Raw genomic sequence first — 8,458 nt, forward strand, 5'->3', positions numbered from 1 at the left:
ACACAAACAGTGCACACGTTTAGTGAAATGAAAAGTTAAACATTTAGCCGGACCGAAATACCGATGGGCAGAGGAAACAAGATGCCACAACAGCTCCCTCAGTATATTCTAAATGGAACCTGTTGGTGTGACAAACAATTTTCAGACCACACCCAGTTTGGAGTGGAAAAGGGGCGTGGCCAGCCTTAAAGGTAGACCCTTTGAAAAAAAGTCCATGCACAGGTGAGGAACAAGCCAGCGCTGCAGAGGGAACGGTTTCACATAGTTCTTAGCAAATCTTTCCAAGAGCTGGCTTAAAAAAAGCAACCAGCCTTTGGAAAAATGTCAAAGAGAACAAAGACATAATTCTGAGCCTAAAACTGGATTTGCGCCGGCTTACTTATGTGTTCTATGTTCCCCCCTGCGGCGGCGGTTACCGTGCTCAATACGGACGGGCTCGTGTTACACGGTGAACTTCTAATACCGCCTTCCTGAAAAAAATGAAACAGGTCATTTGGGAGCGTAATCGTGGCTGTTATGTCACAGAGTACTTATTGCCCATCATGGGGCTAGCCGTGGCGAGCTGCTTCCCCAAGGGACTGTTTATTGTAAACCAATATCGCTCTAATGGAGGGGATGGTATTAGCATCCACCTCTGAGTGAACAAGAACAAGGGGGTAAGGGGTGGTGGTGGCGGTGGTGGTGGCGGTGGCGGTGGTGGGGGGGACGAGACGAGGGTGCAGCATCAGGTCAATGTCCATATATCACCACCACAAACACATGGGAGGCCTCCGTGGAGACAGGGCGAGGGGGTGGGGGCTGCTTTCGACACACTCCCTGTGGGTCATTAAGCTAATCCATCTCCGTAATGCTGTCGTCCACGGCCTTACACCCCTCATCTGCAACCCCCCCCCCCCCCCCCAACCCCCACCACCTCCATCTTCTCCTCCTTACCTCTGCTGGGCCGATAATCTATAAGCACCGATGGCCCGGCCCTCGCCCACTCCACTGATGCCAAGGGTCAAGAGTGGGCACCCTTGACCCTTGATCCCTGCACATCATCACACTCACTTCACACTGAACGCTCAAGACGGGGTGCACACTCCTTTTGTTTTTTCTCCTCCTCCTTCTTCTTCTTCTGCTTTGTTTTTTTTTCCCTTTCGGCGCAGACGTTTTGTCTCTGCGACGGCGTCCCGCGTCAGAGGCGTCCATCTTTGATGCTTTGAAGACGTTTGCGTATCAAAGAGACCCATCACGGCGTCAGTGTGGAATTCAGCCTTTTTTCAGGGGATTGGGTTACCGCCGGGATACACTTAACAAACCAAATCAAAGATAAAGGAGCTTTATTTGAAGGGAAAATAGATAATTTATCGCGCTTGTTTCACAGCCAGTAGTGATGGCAGGGGAAGGAGCTGTTGGGTCTAGCAGTGGATTTGAAATGGTAGATGATATGAAACGGTAGATTTCATGACTATTGCTGTTTGAAAGCAGGTCTTTTTAACTGCCTAGTGTGTAAATCTGGAATAATGCATAATGCTAACAAATAACTACTTAATTCAACGTCTTCATTGCTGCCGACACATCAACCTCACTCTGTTCAACATGGCCGACGCTAAAGTTGAACTCACCTGCTTTAAAGTAGAAATGGTAAGAAGTCTTTAGGGTCTGACATCACTTAGTACCCCTTTTCAGAGAGACTGTGTGTGTGAGTGTGTGTGTGTGTTGATGATGACATTGATCGCAGAGCGTCCATGCAGCAGTCCCGTAGTGGCCATTAGGGGCCATGTAATGCAATGCTATATGATGTCAGAATAAAAGCACAGGATCCATTATGGAAGGGCCCCCATGAGACCAAGGGGCCCATCTAAATTCACTCACAATCTAACCGGCCAGATTAATAAGCAATGGTGCGCTCCTTTTAAAGTGGGGGGGAACATGAGAATGCCTGATGTAATGCATACCAGCCTCCTTGATAAGAGGGCACAGCAGCCCCTAATGTAGCTTTTATTTTATTTTAAAAGCAACCACTTACACATGAAACCTGTGCTTCAATAGAAGACGGGATTTTCAAAATAAGTATAGTAATAAGTATAATAATTGAAAGAATACAATTATTCTGAATGTTTGTTCACGTAATAGTGAACACAGAATCACCCTGGAAGTGGTAAGATATCAAATCCCCATTTTGTCAAGTGCATTGATTGAATAGCCGAGACCGCTGGTAGGAGTGGTCGTTGTGGGAGATTAAATCTGTAAATAAGAACCAAGGAGGAGAGAAGTTCTTTTTCAAACCTCTGGGCAAGTGAGGGCATGCCATTAATAAGCCATTATGGTTTGGAGAAACTTCAAATGGGGTTAATTCTTTCTCCCTGCCATTCCAGACAAGGTGGTCAAGCATGGCCGCTTCTCCTCCAAAATAAAAGCGGGCACTTTTATTGATGAGCTGTTTCAGACGTGTCTGGAAGGAAGAAAAAACAACAACAATAAAAGAAGAAGGTCTTAAAACAGCGGCGATAAAAGAAAAGCAAATAAAACCTGAAAACAATTTTGTTTTGTCTCCTTCCTCGCGGAAACACCTCCGGCGGTGGTGAGAAAATAAGAGCGTGAGAGGCAGAAGAAAAAGGTGAAGAAGGTGAAGAAGAAGATGAAGACGGAGAAGAAGAAGGAGAAGAGGGAGAAGAGGGATGAGAGGGATAAGAGGGATAAGAGGGAGAATGAGAGATGGGTTTCAGTGCTCAGAGAAAATAAGGTGATGAAATCTCAATTAGACATGTCACACTGCTGCTGGGAAGTCCTGTGAGCTCTGCTGGTCCACACAGAGCTTCACTCTCCCTCTAGAAAATAGGGTATAGCCCCCCCCCACACACACACACACATGCTGATTGAACCACACCCAAAGACAGAGTGGAGCTGTCGCTCTCTCTCTCTCTCTCTCTCTCTCACTCTCTGTCCCTCTCTCACTCTCTGTCCCTCTCTCTCCGTCTCTCTCTCTCTCTCTCTCTCTCTCTCTCTCTCTCTCTCTCTCTCTCTCTCTCTCTCTCTCTCTCTCTCTCTCTCTCTCTCTCTCTCTCTCTCACTCTCTCTTCCCTACGTGGTGCTGGCTGGGTGGCAGTTGATGGGCGATCCATTTGGTCATCCACGGATAAAATAAGAAATCAATGTGGCCTCATGTGGAAAGAAAAACCTACAACATGGAAAGTCCTTGACGGGGTCCCGGGGATTAGAAAAGTGAGCTTTCCAAGACAAGTGTAAAATAAAACTAACAACAATAAGGCTGTTGAACCGAGGTCGGGGCTAACTGACCGACTTTGTCCCCTAAATTGAGATGTAATCCCAGACGTCTGGTTTGGTTCCAGCTGTCTCGGGTGATGAGGTTTTTTGTTTTTAAATTAGACCTGTCGTCTATGAGATTGAGAGAAGTGATCCTTCTATTAAATATGCAGTGGCTCATAAGCTAATATCAATGACATGGGTAAATAAAGATTGAATCATGGAGGTTTTTTTTCATGTCCACTAGTTTCATTATCATTTCATCTCATATAAAGTAGGACTTAATTACATTCTGCATTTTCAAAAGTAATCCAAAATGCTACAAATAATAATAATAATAGTTTGAATAGAATTGAATCCCATTTTAAAGGGATTGGTAGGTTTGGCACACAAAGCAAATACGGTCATATATGTAAAGTCATTTTGAGTAGAAGATCAAAATAAGTTTTCATGGGATCTGTATTCATTCTAGTTGGCAACTTTGTGGCTTGGACCAAATACATTCAATCACGGTATGAAGCTGGAAGTCAACATGGCTTCCCAGTGGCTGGACATGTCTCAAGGAGGCCTGCCCTTGCGTTCCAAAAGTGCCACATTAATGCAATTTATAATGCATTAGCTGTATTGCCATTCAAATGGCTAACAAAAAATGAATGACTGACATCATTTTCAAATTAAAGAGAGGATTTGATTAGGAGGGAAGAGTGAAGGATGAATGTTCTACATTTGGGTCAAACAAACTGAATGACGGGATGATTAATTATTCACCAAAGGCAGTTTGACAGATAATGGCTTTCCGATAACCTTAATGAATTTAGGTTAAAGATAAACACATTTGGCTTCTATTGTGGACCTTTGTGTGGCGTCAATGCTGCTCAGCTATGCAATAGTCGTTCATGTCTGGAGCCTTTGTAAATGGCTTTGGCTCCGGAGCATATTTGTGTGAATCAGTCTCTGTAACTCTGAGGAGATATCTAAGCTTTCTTAAATATGGAAGGAGCTATGAGCATATGAGTTAAGAAGAACTACACACAGAACTACACATAACACACATTCATTTAAAAAAAAGCCAAACAAAAGATATCTCTAGCACTGTCCAACAAAGATTGGTACAAAAAAACAACACTTTTATTGTCGATTATATATTTTTGTATATATTGTATTTTCTGTGCAAACATTTGCTTGACCTTATTCAAAAAGGTTTGAAAGCGTCTTCCGAACAACACGGGGTCTGCCCTTGGCAAACTTAAATAAAAAAAATGAAAATAAAGAAAAGCAAATCCTACGCCCCACCTCTGACCTGTCTGGGGCCCCAAACTCAGACCTGTCTGGGGCCCCCACCTCCTCATGCACCACCCAAATAGGGGCCTTTATGTGATCACCTGGAGGAGGGGGTTAGAGGAGGGGGGGGGCGGGTTAGGGGAGGGCGGGTTCGGGTGGTTGAGGGTGGGAGGGGAGGGGGGGTGTTGGGGTTGGGGCTGGGTTTAGGGCTCAGTGGCAGCAGACCCTAGGGACCGGGCCATTAGGGAGACAAACATCCCCCGCTGCAGGGCCGGTGTGACCTGCTGCCCCCGGCGCCGCTTAGCCCCCATCCATCAACAGGTTTCTGATCGTGTCGGGGGGGGGGGGCAAGGTGGGGGGGGGGAGGAAGCATTTCACAGGAGTCAGCCCTAACTTATTAGTAAGAGTGGAGACTTGGTTCTCTGGCACTGGATATATTATACTTTCTGAATTTGTGATCCATGTTGTTTCTTTAAACAAATAAAATTGATATAGCGGAAAGTGGGACTACAAAGTACAATACCACATAGTCAGCCAAAACGTATTAATAAGAGGCCGCGATTGGTTCGTTGGCACTCTGGATTGGAGATGAATGTGGTCTTCTTAAAAAAATTATTGAAATAGGAAAGGGTACATACAAAAATACAAAACTAGAAACTTCAAAGAAGGATGCGTTTTTTAACGCCTCACAAATGTCAAGGCTTGCATTAAATCTTTAATTCCCGTGCAATGTGAATGAAACCTGCGCTTACTGTACAAAAGGTGACAGAGAGACAAGCCACTGCAAATCCGTCTGAGCGAACTTGGATCTTTCAAATCAAAAGCACAAAAAGGCTGACACACACACACACACACACAGGCGCACACACACACACACACACACACACACACACACACACACACACACACACACACACGCACACACACACACACACGCACACACACACACACACACACACACACAGTCACACACTTTATGAATAACCACTTTTCCATTTCAAAGAACTACAATCTCTGCTTTTCCTTCACTACAAACATGTCTCATTTAAAATGGATCTGTAATTGAATCTGAGATCCTGCGGCTCGTGATATGTTGCCTGCTCCCACTGCACGTGCACATCACAAGGAAACAGGGCTTTCAAAGCAGCTTTCATGACTCTCAGGGAGAATTATGGGTAATATGTCACGTTTAGGGAGATCACAATGGTCACAATCTCCATTTTGTGTATTTTCCGTTGGAGGCAAAAAAAAGGTCCCTGAAAAAAAAGGTCCCTGACAGCAACCTTCAGGAGAGAGTAAACATGTTTGTCCTTTTTTGGATGGATATTGACATTTGATGTTGTACTGTTAACTTGACAGCACACCAGAGACACAAAATGAGATATTCATACAACCCAACGTTCTGCTTTTCTTTACTCATCTCTCAAAAAAGAGCACAGCGTACGTCAAACAGAGAAGTTAAACCAACATTCATTCATTCAAACACACAAACTTAACTCAACGTCAAAAGGCACACTCCAGAACTGTCAGTAATGTTGTCTGAGCTTAACACTGCAGGGAAAACATCTGGGATTATATGTTTTTTTTCTGGAGGAATCAGAATCAATAGTAATCTAGAGGGGCAGATATCCCAGCATTAATCTTCAGCCACAACTGTAAGTAATCAATGGGGCCGGGGTTTGCGGGTGAAATTGGCAATTCATCTTTGATTTCGCTAAAGAACCATACACATAGTGGATGATACAGTGAAGCAGGGACACTAAATGACATAGGCTCATAGCCTGCCCAAGGCTCCGTCTACATGAGTCACATTCGGTCCCTATAGGGCTTGTACAACAGAATGCACCATGGGACTTTTTTGTCTGCAATACTCCAATACGCCATTCTGAGAGGACTCAAGAGAGTCCTCATGTAGTCATGTGAAATCCTTAACCACTGTGAAAATACCGCATCCATAGGCTAATGAAACGTTTGTTTTTTCCATGTCTCACATGAGAATCACGGTGTCTCGCCGTGATGACAAATCATCTGATGAATAATGACTTAACAGTGACCAAAAAACCCTGTTATTCCCATCATTATAACACTCCAATGCTGCTATGCTCCCAAAATGGTGGCAGTCGTGGCGATGTATGAGGTCTATTGCTTGTTTCGGAACCTGCCGGGTGTGCAGTGAAGCCATGGTGCGGGGGGGGGGGGGGGGGGGGGGGGGGGGGGTGGGGGGGAAGTTCGAGAAAGGTTCTGTTCGTTCCTAGTTCAGTCCAGTCTCTTTTTTTTTTTCTTTCTCCCTAACTTTACGAACCACAAAGCCTCCACACTCAGACCCTGGAGCAAAAGGCGCTGGCAGCTCATTGGTCATTTCTGCCCGCTCGCCTCGTCCGAAACCAGGTGAATCTACCGTGACGACCCACCCCCCCCCCCAGCCCTCACCTAGCCCTCCCTCCCACCCCCCTTCCCCATCTCCCACTTCCTCCCCCCTCCTCCCCTCTGAGTGGGGGAATCAGTCAAGCCCGTCAGTGTGACCTACTTGACAATCGCGAGCACCGATCCGCAGCCAAGCTTAGCCGAAAAAAAGAGAAGAAGAAAGAAAGAACAGTCAGTCAATCCTGGCCAGCCCCACTTTCTTCTCTTCACTTCGCTCCCTCGTCCCATATTTTGGATTTTATTTCTATTTCTCTCTTTCTCTTATCATTTTTTGCGTTGTTTTTTTTCGGTGACCTTTCAATGCAAGATGAACCGAGCTGACAGAAGCATACGGGATAGAACTGACATCGATACACCATGTTATATTAAAAAAAAACGGAACGGCCGTGCCGCAGCAGCGCCGGCGCTACGTAGCGGCGGTGACGGTCTGAGACAAAGCAAGCCGGGTCGCCGCGTCACAGGTATTCATCACATGCAGCGGACGACGAGGTCAGGGGTCAGCGTCTCCTTGGCAACGCGCTGACCAGGTGCGACACATCTGCCACGGAGCCAATGGGAACAAGAGGTTGGAACTGCAACCCTCAGTTCTTTTAGACTACTCAGAGCCCCCCCCCCCCCCACGCACACTCTCTGCTTTCTCCTTTTTTACATGTGTGCGTTTCACATGCATCGCATCAAGTACCAAAGTACCAACAAGACGGACCACGGGGTCGCATATGTGAAATAAACTAAATGACAGTGTGAAGAACTCCTAGGGGAAACCGCGGCGACAGAAAACGTTCCGCTCCTCTCAGCCGCCAGGAACTTAATCACTCATGAGAAGTTAATTCATTAATTACTAAATAACACAACGTAAAGCTTAACCGAGATGCACAAACAAGACGTTGCTGAGATGGAGGTGGAAACTGGCCTTTTACCCCCACTGGCAATTAACTAATTAACTAATTATCTCACACAGAAACAAATAACCAGACAGTTTTACGGCTGTGACAAAACACACATAACAGAGGTTGTGACTAAAGGCGATAGGAATACGATTATATCCCTGACGACAAAAAATTACACAGAATGCATGAATAGAGATGACATCATGCACAATTCTAACCCAATCACTCGGCTGTAAACCCCGCAGACCCAGAGAGAGAGGGAGGGGTTGTGGTGGTCGAGCAGCAACACAGGTCACACACCCTGGTCACGCACTGGCTGACATGACAGCCCACTGTTTGTGTTAACGCACACTACACACAGAATCACTTTAGGAGGAGGACGGTGGCGTCGGGTGTGTGTGTGTGTGTGTGTGTGTGTGTGTGTGTGTCAGATGAGCCATGAGCCAGGTCGACATCGGCTGCATTCTACGCCCGCACCCTGAGCCGTTTCTTGGTTTTATTTGATCCGTCGGGGCCAGTGTGTGTGTGTGTGTGTGTGTGTGTGTGTGTGAGACTGGTTGTGTGTGTGTGTGTGTGTGTGTGTGTGTGTGTGTGTGTGTGTGTGTGTGTGTGTGTGT

Source organism: Micromesistius poutassou (genome assembly GCF_964030765.1).
Source record: "Micromesistius poutassou genome assembly, chromosome: 23".
In the NCBI taxonomy this organism is placed as follows: Eukaryota; Metazoa; Chordata; class Actinopteri; order Gadiformes; family Gadidae; genus Micromesistius; species Micromesistius poutassou.